We start from the raw sequence: 8,841 nt of genomic DNA on the forward strand, positions 1-8,841 counted from the left end.
GGATTTGAACCCCAGGTCGTGAGCACAGTTTTGGCTGCAGTACAGCGGTTTAACCACTGCGCTATGAGGCTCTTAACTCCCTGGAAAAGACCTTGATGTTGGGAAAGTGTGAAAGCAAATGGAGAAGAGGATGACAGAGGACGAGATGGTTGGACAGTGTCATTGAAGCGACCAACATGAATTTGACCCAACTCCGGGAGGCAGTGGAAGACAGGAGGGCCTGGTGTGCTCTGGTCCATGGGGTCACGAAGAGTTGGACACGACTTAACAACTAAACAACAACAAGCACACTGAAGGTAGTGGGTTATAAAAACAAATACAAAACAAAACAACAATTGCGTTCAGCCTGGTGCATCTCTTCAGCTCATCTTATCACTCAACTCTCTGTTGGAACCTCCAGATGAAACAATTAGACCTCACCTGGAGTAGTGCACCCATTCTGTAGACCTCAATTTAAGAAAGATATCAGAAAGCTGGATACATCCAGAGGAGGGCAACCAAGATGACAACAATTAGGTCAAAGTCTACTCTCACCAAAATAATAATGACCTTGATAAAAGAAGATCCACAAAGTGATTTAAGGATAGTGTTTATGCCTCCTGTGGTTCCAGAAGGCAGCAAAAAAAAGTTCTAATGTGAAATCACTTGACCCATTCCTAACACAGAACCATACTACTTATATTTTCACTCTAACAATATCCTGGAGTTAGATACAGGAACAGACAGAACCCTATTTAGTTGGGTTGAAGACATGTTAGCAAGACACACACATTATTTTTCTCTTTGTGATGTGACAGCATCAAATGTCTGTTATTGTGTCAGCTTGCATTATGCCTAATTACAATTTGATGTGATGTGACACTGAAGTTGAAGGTTACCATCCCACCATTGTTCATTTTTAATCCAGTCTTCCTTCTCCATAGATGTTAATAATCTGGGGAATTTAGAAAAACAGCTGCAGCACATCAGTTGACAAACAAGATTAAGAATTGCAAAGCTTTCCATTGTTTCAACTTTGCTCCCAGGCATAAAGTGACACATTGAATATAGTCAAATCCTTTTGACTCCTTCCAGCCTTGAGGTCCTTGCTGAATCACTACCAAAAAGTGTTTTAAAATATGAATGTGACTTCCTGGGCACCACACTCGAATAAAACCATAAGGGATGGAAACTTCCTTTCAAGAGTATAAAATGAAAAACTCACAAAGATGTCTTCTTCCATGAGTTACCATGCCTATCTGAATGAAAGTGGGAAAATAATATATTTATGGTCATGCAACTTTGTCAGATGTTGGTTGGTGTCTCCCAAGGAAAGACTGTATGTATGGATTCATGAACTATTTTGGTAGCTCATTCTGAATAATGCTTGCTATAATGCAACTCATGTGTAGGGACCATGGATGTGGTGAACACAAGACCTTGGACTCATCTATCTTATTCATTGTCTATTTTGATTTTTGATTTTATTTGTTTTTCACCTGTTGTTCTACAAAGGAAATCATCAAATTCTGCACTGCTTAATATCTCTGGTAAATATTTCTGGTATATTTAATATCTGGCAAATCCTATCCATGAAAGATGCCATTCTGTGCAGGAATTAGAATAATCCTGCACAGCCTGATTTTCTGTCTCCCCCCACCCCCCCAAATGAATTCTGTGTAGGAAATATGCCATTCTGTGCAGAATTGTAACAATCCTTTGTAGAATTTTCCCTTCAGGGAAAAAAACCCCTCAAAATGTCCAAGAAATCCTGTGAGATTTCCAATGAGATCTCTCAGCAGGGGGAAAAAATATTGAGCAGAGGACATTGCTTTGAGAATAGAGGGATTTCCTCTTATGATTTCTCTTTGAAACTTCTTACTGCACTGTTTTTGCAGAAATCTGAAAATTTTGGTCAGTTCTCATCAAAAACAAACCTCCTCCCTAGATAATTACATACAGCGCCATCAAATGGCATGACACATACAGAATCCTACTGAGGATTTCTATTGGTGTAAATGTAACTATCTGTATTCCCAACTGCATGCTCATCACACAGTTTGGCACATGACCAGAAATCTGAGCAGCAACTCACACTTTAGTGTGATGTACATGAAAACTGGCACAAATCTCCAATGAGATTTGGAAGAACAGGCTTTTGCTTTGAATTGCATACACTTACAACCACGGATAATGTTTATAATTTCCTCCATAGGAAATGGAGATAAGGACAACAGAGAGAGAATATGGGTTACTACTTCATATTGTTTGAAAAGGTCCTCATGTTTAACACATACACAACAGATAGGTGCAATAGCTCTCCCTAGAGAGGTGAATGCTACCACTTGTTTCCTGGACCCTTGCCCTTCTTGGCTTATAAAAACTGCCAGAGAAGGAGTGGCTGAGTAAGTCCAAGGATCCGCAGAGTAGCGAATGCCTCCTTGCAGCAGGATAGCATCCCCACATGCTTAAGGGAGGCAGTAATAAAACCATTATTGAAAAAGCCCTCCTTGGATCTCACAGTAATTACTAACCAGTCTCTAATAAGTAAGGGTAAGGTGTTGGACCGGGTTGTGGCTTCTCAGTTCCAGAGGTTTCTGGATGAGATGGATTATCTAGATCCATTTCAATGTGGCTTCAGGCCTGGTTATGGGACAGAGAGTGTTTTGGTTGCCTTGGTAGATGACCTATGATGGGAACAGGACAGGAGTAGTGTTTATTTGTTGGTTCTGCTGGACCTCTCAATGGCTTTTGGTACCATCGAACATGACATCATTCAGGACTATCTCTGAAGGATGGGATTGGGAGGCACTGTTTTACAGTGGCTCCAGTCCTTCCTGGAGGAGAGAATTCAGTAGGTGGTGCTGGGGGACTTCTGTTCAACACCTTGGCCTTTGGTGTCCCTCAGGGATCTGTTTTGGCCCCTATGCTATTTAACATCTACATGAAACTGCTGGGAGAAGTTGTCTGGAGTTTGGGGGTTCGGTGTCACCAGTATGCTGATGACACCCAACTGTATCTCGCCTTTCCATCTAAATCTAAGGAAGCTGTTTCAGTTCTAAGTGTCTGGTTGTAAAGAGGTTCGCTATTCTCCTCAGGCGACCCCTCCATGTCGGCAGGAAACAACAACGGCTGAGTCTTTATAACTTTAACATTAGAACTTTTATTTCCTCCCACATCCACCAGCACATCTTCAAATGATAACATTGGTTCCAACACTGGCAACTGGCCGTTTTCAACAACATTTAATCTTTGGTCAATGTCCCAAGAGGTCAATGGCGTGCCCCCCCATAAGGCTCTTTGGGCGCGAGCTGAGGGTTTGGGAGACTCCTCACTGCACAGATCGTCCCACAACATCTGTGGCGGATCCACCCTCTTTCATCTGGACCCTCAGGGAACGATGCTGTTGCGCTCTCCCTTGCTCGATGAAGTTCGGCTTCCCTCGGGGCCACGTTCACATCCCACTCACAAACAGTTATTTTCTGAGGTATTCCTTGAGGATCTGGAGGGTTGGGCAATAAACCGCCCACCTTTAAATTCAGAAAGTCTCTCACTAACCCTTGAAACCGGACTTTCTCAAACGCTCTCCGTCTTTCCTCCCTTTTCCTCTTTTCATAAGCCTTTACCACTGAACTAAGCCACACAACCCCCTCCTCGTCCTTATATTCCTCGCCAGCTGTCACCTCTGACTCCTCCCACTCCCCTTCAGCCAAGCACACTTCTAACTTCCCCTCCCCTCTCTCTCTGTCAACTCCTTTCCCTTTTCTTCTTCACTTTCACTGCTACCCGTCGTTCTTTTCCGCCATCATCGTCTTTCACTCTGGAACAGGTGCAAGAACACTGGAGTCCAGACAGAGATATAGGAGGCAAGAACAGATGCTGGGACTCTGGAGCTCAGGGGCAGCAAGGCACTATGAACCATAAACGGCTTGGGCCCTGGATACTTGAAGGACCGCCTCCTTCCATATGAGCCTACCCGGCAGTTAAGATCTAGCCAGGGGGCCCTTTTGAAAGAGCCGTCCCTCAAAGAGGTAAGAGGGATGGCTTGTAGACAAAGGGCCTTCTCGGCAGCTGCCCCTGGACTATGGAACGCCCTCCCAACTGTAATTCGTCTGGCGCCGACGTTGATGACATTTCGGCGCCAGGTCAAAACCTTCCTGTTCCATAAGGCTTTTAATTGGAATAACAACTGTGGGTCCTGATGATGTTAATTTTAATTGTATTTTAATTGTATTTTAATCATTTTATTGTATTGAATTTTAATTATTGTAAGCCACCCAGAGACCTCTGGGTAGAGTGGGCGGCATATAAATTAAATAAAATAAATAAATAAATAAAATATAAATAAGCCCACCAAAGACCTTTGCTGCTGGGACAAGTTCTGGGAAGGAGAACCACTCCTAAAGTAGGCCTTCCCTCCAGGTTTCCAGGTGAGCCTCATGAGTGGCCCAGTGGATGCTACATAGGCCGGGGGCCTGAGTCTGCAAACACCAGACTATTCCTGGCCCAGGCTGGTCCCAATCCTGCAGCTGCCAGGGTGGTGTAGGCCAGTGGTTCTTAACCTTTGTTTCTTGGATGTTTTTGAACTGCAACTCCCAGAAACCCCAATCAGCGCAGTTGGTGGTGAAAGCTTCTGGAAGTTGCAGTCCAAAACTCCTGAGTAACCCAAGGTTAAGAACCAGTGGTTGTATGCCAATAAAGGTTTATTAATTAAAATAATTAAAAAAAAAGAACCAGTGGTGTAGGCCAGATCCTGACACAGGCAAATACCTTTCTCTTCAGGCATGTTTCCCCTTAATAACTGGTAGTCTGAGATGGGTTTTTAAATGGATTGTTGTGCTCTGTTGTTTTAAATGTGTTTTAGCATTGATTTTATTGCTGATTTTAATGCAATACTTGTTAAATTCTTTTTTAAATGTTTGTATATCTACTGGCTTTCATTTTTAAATACTGTCTTTTTAATTATTTAAGTCACATTGGGTTCTTTTTAAGGTGAAAGTGGGATAAAAATATTTTAAACCAACCAACCAACCAACCAACCAACCAACGGTTACATGTTCCAGTTATGAACTGATAGGCATATATCTACATTCATGGCCCTATCCACTACTCAGCAGTAGACCTCAAATTCAGATGGGAAATTCCATGTGAAGACTTTCAACGTACCATTGGGAATTGTTTTTTTTTTTTTTAAGAACTGCTTTAAAATTCTAACTTTTAAAATATCATGTGGAGAACGTCATCCAGATTCACAGATACAGGCTGTTCTCATTAGAGTGCTACTCCCAGTCTCAAAATGAAGAGCAGAACCCCTCAGAGATACACTTCGAAACAAGCCCTTCTGTTAATACATATGGTTGTAAAAGCTCTTCTTTCTATTTCTTTTAAATCCATTGTCGATTGCTAAAAGTAGACTGTTCTAGCCCGCAAATGGAAAAGGAAGATAATTACATATAATCTCATTTTTCCCCCCGGGTTGTGCTGTAATACATAATGTATTTTAAATTGCTGGACCAAAGCCATACAGTAAATGGCCCAGCTAGTTAGTTCACGTCCAACCAGAAGGATATAATGATAGCGTTTAAAGGGAGGAAAGTGGAGCAGAGGCAAATACATATTCGAGGGACTGTATATCCATCCACGAGCAGGTGAAGACTTTTCTCTTTAGGCAAGCTTTCCCTTAATGACTGGCTGCCTGACTGAGGTTTCTTAATGGGTGATTGGGCCTTGCAGCTTGGAATGTGTTTTTTTGTGTTGCTTTTGTTTACCATCTTTGAGTGCGGAGCTTGTTTGATCCTCTTTAGTATTTGTACACTTACTGCTTTTAGCTTTAAATGTTGTATTTTAGTAATGTAAGCTGCCTTTTAAAGGAGGAACTATAACTATTGAAAGAAATGCCATATAGTGCAGTGACCCCCAACCTTTTTAACTCCATGGACCAGTTTTGGAAGGCGGGGCACACACACACACACCCGCAATCATGAGCATGCACGAAGGAGTGGGGGGGGGGACACACTCGCAGGGGTACGTGCACTCGTGCACATGTGTGAAGGGCGAGGGGTCCACAGGGGCATTAAACCACTGAAAGAAACAATGAGTGTGATTAAGAATGACACAGCAAGACAAGATCAGCATCGTATACAAGTCTAAAAAGATGGATTTGTTCTAGTTGGGACTAATAACTGCATTTTGGCTGGGGATGGGGCGCAGGGATGATGTGCAGTTGTTCAGATGTTGCTGTACATAAACTCCCATTAGCCCTAACAGTGAGGAACACATGGAGTCACAATATAACCAAAGGAGTTGCATTTTGCTCCTCTCCAAGTCATCCCAGTGATTCTGTTTTGAAAACAAGGTAATTATTATGGAGCTCCATAAACCAGAAAGAGAAGGCAATTTAGGAGACATGGAATACATGCAATAAAGGAGAAAACTTCAGTATACAACACTGATTTCCTTGGGCAAAGGGTGAAGCACAGATTTGATTACTTATAGGATTATTTTAATCATATTTAGAATGTTCCAAACTTTTACACTTTCCCTGATTTATTTTGTTAAGGCACCAGTCTTTGCCCACTTACAGCAGTGTTTCCCAAACTTGGCTCCCCAGATGTTCTTGGACTGCAACTGCCAGAAATGCTGGTCTAGGGGTGAAGGCTTCTGGGAATTTTAATCCAAGAACCTCCATGGACCCTAGGTCGGGAGCTACTGACTTAAAGGAACTGTTCTGCTGTTGTTATGTGCTGCCAAGTGGCTTATGACTTATGGTAACCCTAGTGAGGTTTTTGAAGACTGTTAGATATTTAATAGTGCAGCGTTGGCCCACTCCACCACACCCCAAATCATTGCCTTTTATTTTATTTATTTAATGTTTCTTTATTTATTAATTCATGGTTAAACAGGGATTTGGCCCATATGTCCTGAATCCTAGTCTGACACTATTCATTATACTACACTGGTTCTCGTTACCAACTGAAATATTTGCATCTGACTGTATGCCTTTTGGAGTATTCTCGCTTTAGCTTCACCTGGCATGATTATGCAAACAGCATAGGTAGCAGCTGTGAGATTATTCCTCTTTGTTTTACATGCAAATAATATTCAGTAAAATGTCCTGAACATGGGCAAAAATATATACAGAAGAGACGGGTAAAAAGATGAAAAGGGCACCCACTGACATAAAATAAATATTTTGTTAAAGGCTGGGAAATTACAGTCCTCAAAGCACACAGAGCAATAGCACCTGGCAATCATGTATTAGGTTGGGAGATATAAATTAAACTTCATCTTTACATGACATAATACCTCAAATATTTAATACTAATGAAAAAAATTCTAAATTCCTGCAAGAGAAGTAGACCTTCAGTAAGCAAAATTTTTGAGTGGAGATGTACCAAGGAATGCATTCAGACCAAAGATCAACAACCCCACCGAAGTCATGAGCATATTGATCTGTCCTTTCACCTTAACTTCCACTCCAAGTAAATACAATATGTTAAACCCCTTTCTTTGTTTCCCCAATGTGTGGTGAGGGATCCTCTACTTGTCTAGGACTAAATTCATTAAATGAAGGGTATGATCACATAGGGCTTTGTCCTGCTCTTTGGTCTGCTCTGAGGAGCAACAGATTCACTCTTTTCCCTGGTGACTACATGAAGTAAATGCCAGTGTAAACCAGCCTGTCATTAGAATGTCTCTACCTGTATCTTTTTGGCTCCATTTGGAGCCAATCAGAAGGGTATTCCTTCCCATTGAACAAATGCATTTGTGGAGCTGATTTCAGTCAATTGCCCAATAGGCTAGGCAGTAGTTGATGGCACTGACTTTCACACCACATCCCAGATCCTTGCCTTTAATTTAATTTATTTATTTTCCCTGTTTTCATGTTTTTCATTACTGGACCGATATAGAGTATTTCCTCTGTTTTCAATGATGAGAAAAGAGAAAGAAGGCAAGAGAATTGAAGGGCATGAAGGTCACTAACTACTCCAATATGAGCCTGTAAGATACAGAATAGAGTTGGCATGACTTACATCAGTCCAGGGTGATGAAACTTGTTGGTGCAGCACCGCAGGTGCTCTGTGTTACCTCTCCCCTCCCCAAGCTGGCTGCCCCAGTTACAACAGCTGCACAGGAAGAATTCCCATCCCTAGTCCTCTGAGGGATAGATTGTGAGCTCCCATCGCTTGTCCCAGCTCATGTCAACCTAGCAGTTCAAAAGCATGTAAAAATGCAAGTAGATAAATAGGTACCACCTTGGTGGGAAGGTAACGGTGTTCCGTGTGTAGTCACGCTGGCCACATGACCACGGAAACTTTCTTCAGACAAACCGCTGGCTCTATGGCTTGGAAATGGGGATAAGCACCACACCCTAGAGTTGGACACGACTGGACTAAATGTCAAGGGGAATCTTTACCTTTACCTAAATTTAATTTAATCATTGAAAAGTTTCTAAAAAATCACAGGAGTTGGTGGGGAAACCTTTTACGTGGTTCAGAACCTTGGCTGATCTAGAGAGGGTGAATGTGACTGGGCAAGGAGGGTATGAGCATGGCAGCAGTTGGACATGCACTCTTTTTGAGTTTGTCTCATACGTAGACCTGGTTCTGAACAGAATTCACCTTTGAACTATTCCTCTCTGTCTTTTCAACTGCACAGAGCAGCACTGTTGTCATTTCACTGCAACCTGTGGCTTTAGCTAGCTTTGGATTATTGGTGTCTACGAGAGCACCAATATATTGTGCTGACAGCAGAATTCAACATTCCATATGCTAACTCAAAAAAGGGGGGTGTTCAAAACAAAAAATATATATAACTTTGATAATGGACCTTGGATCAGTTCACACTGGTTGAAAAACAGCC

This window comes from Pogona vitticeps, chromosome 8, assembly GCF_051106095.1.
Source record: "Pogona vitticeps strain Pit_001003342236 chromosome 8, PviZW2.1, whole genome shotgun sequence".
Classification (NCBI taxonomy): domain Eukaryota; kingdom Metazoa; phylum Chordata; class Lepidosauria; order Squamata; family Agamidae; genus Pogona; species Pogona vitticeps.